The sequence below is a fragment of the Rutidosis leptorrhynchoides genome, chromosome 1 (genome assembly GCF_046630445.1).
Source record: "Rutidosis leptorrhynchoides isolate AG116_Rl617_1_P2 chromosome 1, CSIRO_AGI_Rlap_v1, whole genome shotgun sequence".
Classification (NCBI taxonomy): domain Eukaryota; kingdom Viridiplantae; phylum Streptophyta; class Magnoliopsida; order Asterales; family Asteraceae; genus Rutidosis; species Rutidosis leptorrhynchoides.
The window spans coordinates 625,629,690-625,636,770 of record NC_092333.1 but is presented as its reverse complement, the minus strand read 5'-3'; positions in this window follow the sequence as shown (position 1 = coordinate 625,636,770).

Below are 7,081 nucleotides of genomic sequence, written 5' to 3'. Positions count from 1 at the left end.
AATAAACGCTAATTTGTTCGCTATAAAGTATTAAATTGGTATTCAATAAAATTAGGTCTTGAGACCGAAATTATTGATATCATACAAAAATTTATTACATCACTGCGAAATTTAACGTTTATTCTTAAGGTATAAATATCTTTAATCAATCAACTCAAAATATTTCAAAAATTCGTCATGAGTTAAATTAGGTCATGGAACCGAAATTACTTTACCGAAAAGAGGGGCGCATATTTTTGATAATATTTGATTGATTAAAGTGAGATAAAAGCCAAAAAAAATTTTAATTTTATCTTTACCATATTTTTAAAATTAATATATAAATCTTAACTTGATATTGTAAACTTTTTTTAAATCAATATATTTAAAATTGTAAATATTTGGAAAATTAATATTTTTAATATAATTTTGTATGTATAAAAACAAAAATATAATTTAAGTTTGGTGTGAATTTATAATATGAATTTTTAATTAAGTTTGGTTTGAATTTTTAATTTTATGCATTTTAAATTTAAGTTTGGTGTGAATTTAAAAACAAAAATTTACTTTATTTCGCTAAGTTAAAAATATGATTTTTAAAATTCGTCGTGAGTTGAAGACTAGGTCTTTGAACCGAAATTGCTTTACCCAAGGGAGGGACGAGAACTTTTATTATCATTATTTTTAATCTTATTGAATTAAAGTATGCCAAAAACATTAAAAAAAATCTTTACATTTAAAAACCGCGCTTTGAATTGACAAATTTTAAAATTTTGTCGAGGGACAGACTAGGACATCGATCCGAAAAGCCCTCATCCTAAAAAGAAACAAATTTTTAAAATTTTATTAATTATATGATTTATAAAGTATAAGTTTTTATTAAACAAAAAAAAAAAAAACCTGAAATCACTGTAGCCGGGCACCCATGCGATCGCATGGGATTCTCCTTATACCTCCATGTGATCGCATGAAGGTAAAAATCTGGCCTGATACAAAACAGACAGCGAGTCTGTCTTCCTCACCACAACACACACACATATACGAAACTCTCTCAAAATCTCACCAAATTTCATCATTTTTCCACCGTAATTCATCAAATTTTTCGCTCTAATCATGCCTAGATTCTCATTCTTCAGCAAAAAGGTAAAAATTACACCTCTAAACTCATAAATTTTCTAGTTTTTGTGATAATTACCAATATTTTACCTAATGCAATTTTGTTAATTTCTAGTGTAATTAGTGTTAAATTGTTAGTATTTTATGCATATATAACCTAGATTGATGCTATTTAACATGATTTGAAGCCAAAAACTTCAAAAATTTTAGAAATCTAGGGTTTGTGTTCTTGAGCAATTTGGGACTTTTTGATATAAACAGGTTATGGCCGATTTTTGTCATGAATTATTGCTAAATTGAGTAATGTAACATGTTTAGGTAGTTAAATGATCCAAACATTGATCCTAAACATGATTTCTGGAGATTAAAGTGGACTTTTTAGTCCAAAATTCATGAACTTGATTAATTTGATATAATTACCAATTGAGACTTGTTTAATTGTTAGTAATGACTATTTTGACATGTTATTTGAGTTAAATGCTTATAAACTTTGTCTATATTTTCATATGTGCTTATTTGAAAAAGTGTAGAATTGTGAAAAATTGTGAAAATGTGTATAAGTTTAATTTTGATTTAACATGTTATTGTGATTATTTTAAGTTGTTATTTTGCTAACACTAATGCATATTTGGATGCACAAATTTTGTGTTTAATGTATTTTGCAGAAAGCCGATACTGGAGGTTCAGGAGCATCATCATCTAGACGACCTGCTCCAGCAGCAGAACCAGAACCAGAAATGCAACACGAGCCAGAACCCGAACAAGAACCACAACAGGAACCACAACAACAGCCTGATCAACACGTACCTTATTATGATCCGGTACAGTTTGTTAATGAATTCATAGTATTCCCGATGAGGCCGCCAGTAGAATTCCCAACAATTCCTGAGCACACTTTGCATCCTAATCTGAGATTTGATAGAAGATGGAGAGATTACGAGACATATCAAAGGAACAAATTCAAATTGGTAACAAAAAACGTAGAGGTGCCAAGGGTAATCGATTGGGATCCTTTGGAGAGAGTTCAGCTAGCTAATAGAGTCAGACTGCTACTGATTCAGAGGTACGGGAACTCTTCTTTTACAGATTGGGAACGTCTTTTCACTATTCGTAGGCCTGTATATAAGGAATGGTGTGTTGAGTTGATGAGTACTGTATCACTTGATACAAATATAGTTAGAATAGATTATAGAAGATTTCTTAGGTTTATCCTTGGCGGTAGGATGTACAAAATGTCCATGCTGGACATGGTCTGGGCTTTACAGATATATACTCCTGGAGAGTTGCTACTACCCGATTGTACAAATTTGATTCATTATGGTGAAAGGGTAGATAGCAACTTTGACGCTGACGCCATTTTGAGGCGTATGTCACATTTTGATATTTTTACACGAGCGGGAGGACACTCCTATACACATATTGACAGAGCCGAGCTTCGTATCATTCATAGATTTTTGGCTAACTCGATTACACAGAGAGGTCACAATAAGGAAAAAATGACCTTACATGATTTATTCTACCTAAAGTGTATTCGGGATCCTAGAAGCTTTGTCAATATCCCTTACTGTGTTGGTTTTTATTTATCTAATATGGTAGAAGGAATGCAGGACGGGAGTATAATAGGAGGAGGTATTTTTGTTACTCTCATTGGAGAGTATTTAGGTGTTGATAGGAACCAGGGGGGTCCATTACAGCTTTGTAGAGAACAGGTTGAGCCTTTAGGATTGAAAGTTTATGTGGGTGCTAAGGTATTGAAAAGTAGACGCAACCAGGCAGTACCCTATGAGGGCCCTCATCCTCAGGTAGAGAGAGGCTCAGACGAGGAAATGGAGGAAGCGGAAGACATTAGGTGTGAAGACCCGTCCTAATCCATCCGGACGAAGTCCATATCGATTATAAACGATTCACAACAGTTGATTTCATCGCGAGGTACTTGACCTCTATATGATACATTTTACAAACATTGCATTCGTTTTTGAAAAGACAATCTTTCATTACAACGAAAGTTGACGGCATGCATACCATTTTATAATATATCTAACTATAATTGATTTAATAATAATCTTGATGATCTCAACGACTCGAATGCAACGTCTTTTGAAATATGTCATGAATGACTCCAAGTAATATCTTTAAAATGAGCAATTACACAGCGGAAGATTTCTTTCGTACCTGAGAATAAACATGCTTTAAAGTGTCAACCAAAAGGTTGGTGAGTTCATTAGTTTACATAAATAAACATTTCCATCATTTTAATAGACCACAAGATTTTCATTTTCAGTTCTCATAAACATACGTCCCATGCATAGAGACAAAAATATCATTCATATGGATTGAACACCTGGTAACCGACATTCACAATATGCATATAAGAATATCCCCATCATTCCGGGATCCTCCTTCGGACATGATATAAATTTCGAAGTACTAAAGCATTCGGTACTTTGGAAGGGGCTTGTTGGGCCCGATAGATCTATCTTTAGAGTTCGCGTCAATTAGGGTGTCTGTTCCCTAATTCTTAAATTACCAGACTTAATAAAAAGGGCATATTCGATTAGATAATCCAACCATAGAATGTAGTTTCGATTACTTGTGTCTATTTCGTAAAGCATTTATAAAAGCAGCGCATGTATTCTCAGTCCCAAAAATATATATTGCAAAAGCATTTAAAAAGGGATTAATGAAACTCACGCATATAAATATTGCAAAACAGTTAATAAAGCATTTGCATGTATTCTCAGCCCAAAAATGTATATAAAAAGGGAATAATGAAACCCACGCATATAAATATTGCAAAACAGTTAATAAAGCATTTGCATGTATTCTCAGCCCAAAAATGTATATAAAAGGGGAATAATGAAACTCACGCATATAAATATTGCAAAACAGTTAATAAAGCATTTGCATGTATTCTCAGCCCAAAAATGTATATAAAAAGGGAATAATGAAACTCACGCATATAAATATTGTAAAACAGTTAATAAAGCATTTGCATGTATTCTCAGCCCAAAAATGTATATAAAAAGGGAATAATGAAACTCACCTAATGTATTTTGTAGTAAAAATACATATAACGGCATTGAACAAAAGTAAGGTTGGCCTCGGATTCACGAACCTATGATAGTTATATATATATATATATATATATATATATATATATATATATATATATATATATATATATATATATATATATATTAACACATATAATGGTAATCGAACAAATTATGTATTATAAGTGTATTAATTGTTATTTTAGTTATGTTTTTCATTAATAACCTAATTAGTTATATTTATTAATATTTATTGTAAAAAGTATTAATATAGTTACGTTATGTGTAGTAAATATGATTTTATATAATTAATAGTTATTTGATAAAATAATATTGATAATAGTAGATAAAAGGTGTTTCATTCTATAATAATAATAATAATAATAATAATAATAATAATAATAATAATAATAATAATAATAATAATAATAATAATAATAATAATAATAATAATAATAATAATAGTTATGATAATAATAATGATAAAAATGATACTTTTAATAATAATGGTAGAAAAAATGATAATTTAAATAATACCTTGAATAATAATAATAATAATAATAATAATAATAATAATAATAATAATAATAATAATAATAATAATAATAATAATAATAGTAATAATAACAATAATAATAGTAGTAATAATAATAATATCTCAAAATTACTACCTCACACGAATTAGACTTCAAAAAGAATGGCACGCCATTGCCAAGGCTCGAACCCGTGACCCTTCGTTACACATGAACACGCCTAACAACTGTGATGTTCCATTTTTCTGTTATATTTTCATTCCTATGTATATTGTGACGATCGCTCCAAATCTATATGGACGAACACATCATTCATTGATTTCATTGCGAGGTATTTGACCTCTATATGATACGTTTTGTAAACATTGCATTCTTTTGAAAAGGCACACCATATATGAATATTTAAATTAAAGGTTTTCGACATCTGATGATTTCTACATATAAACAATCACCGTAAATAATAGTTTACAATAGTATTTCCGTTGACAATGCAGTCAAAATAAGATGGATGGTGATGATTTTGTGAATGCAACGTTTTCTTGAATAAATCATGTATGACTCCATGCACATGGCTTGTATAACATATAAGCAAACAGCGGAAGACTTCTAGGAAACCTGAGAATAAACATGCTAACAAGTGTCAACACAAAGGTTGGTGAGTTCATAGTTTTAGTGTTATACATAATCTGTTTATAAAGGTGAATCACAAGTTTTCAGTTGTTTCATCCAGAAACGTTTATCAAAATATTCTACGAAATTGAGCACCCTGGTAACTAAACTTAACGTATATATATTTTATACCCTTTGTATAATCATCTTAATAATACACGCAAACCAACGTGTACGCTTCTAAAATAGCATACGTCCGTTAAAAGGCTAGCGCTCTAGCTCGGACGGGGATATCAAGCCCTATGGATCCATATACTACTACTCGCGCCCACCAGTTCTTATAACTGGTAGTTACTAGTTACCAAAGCTAAGGGATTTTTGGTTCAAACTCAGTGTAGAATTTAGTATGTACTTGTATCCATTGCGTTTAAAATAAAGTGCATGTATTCTCAGCCCAAAAATATATTGCAAAAGCAATTAAAAAGGGAGCAAATGAAACTCACGCATATAAATATTGTAAATCAGTTAATAAAGCATTTGCATGTATTCTCAGCCCAAAAATGTAAAGGGTAAAAGGGATCATATGAAACTCACGCATATAAATATTGTAAATCAGTTAATAAAGTATTTGCATGTATTCTCAGCCCAAAAATGTAAAGAGTAAAAGGGATCATATGAAACTCACCTTAGCAGCATATAAAGTTGTTCATCGTAATGTGACCGAAACTCGGATTATCAAATAATCGTAGATCTCAACATATCAATATTGAGATTCAATATTGTAGGAAAGTACGTAGACGTAACGGAGATGATAAACACTAGGTTTGATTCATAAATATATCCCCGAATATTACCCATAACCTCCTTTGCAATAACCCATAGTTTCCTTAGTTATAATCGGTTTGTAACCCAAATTAAAATACCCATGTATCACTTGTTACAGTACCATACTACTAATTTAAAATTTTAAGCTAGAAAATATACAGAGTGATTTATTTATATGAGTGTGTGAGTGTTTTTTTTTAGTTCCTAATAAGTACTTTGTTCATATATATATATATGTAAAATAATAATATAATAATATAATATATAATATAATAATAATAAAAAGGTAAGCCGCCATCACTTTTTATGTCGACAAACATTACGCGTTTCGCGTAGATAGGTACGCTGTCCGCGTATGGTGTCTTCACGAAAGTTGTAGATTTTTGAGTTACGGACGTCTGGACACCAGAATCACCCTTTTTCGAGTCAGTATGATTTAGTTATGATTTTTCTCATGCAAGTGCGCAGGTTTAGTGATTTCCATCATTTTAACTTGAAATCTTGAGATGAAATGTTGTAGTCTTTTAGTGCTCATTAGAAATCTTTATTTTATCTTTATTTTCATTTTCATATCATCGAAAATCCATAAAAACATTTTAACAATCAAATTCTATTATATCGAAAAACGTGTCCATACTAAATCGAATAACTATAGTTCTCTAAAACTAATTACATTCACATCTTTTTATCGAAGCGTTATAATAATTAAAAATCTATTATTTCGAAGAACGCTTTCATATATTTGACCTAAATCGAATAAATATAATTTAGTTTTCCAGAATTAGTTATATTCAAAATCATTCTTTAAAAGGTTTCATCTATGTCGTAAAAAGTTTTCAATATTAAGAAAACTAAATAATTAACTTTATCAAGAGACACGAGACAATCATTGTGTTGAAAGTTAATCTCTACTAACCTTTGTCCAGTAATCGTTAATTGACATATTTGTTCACTTTACCATTTATT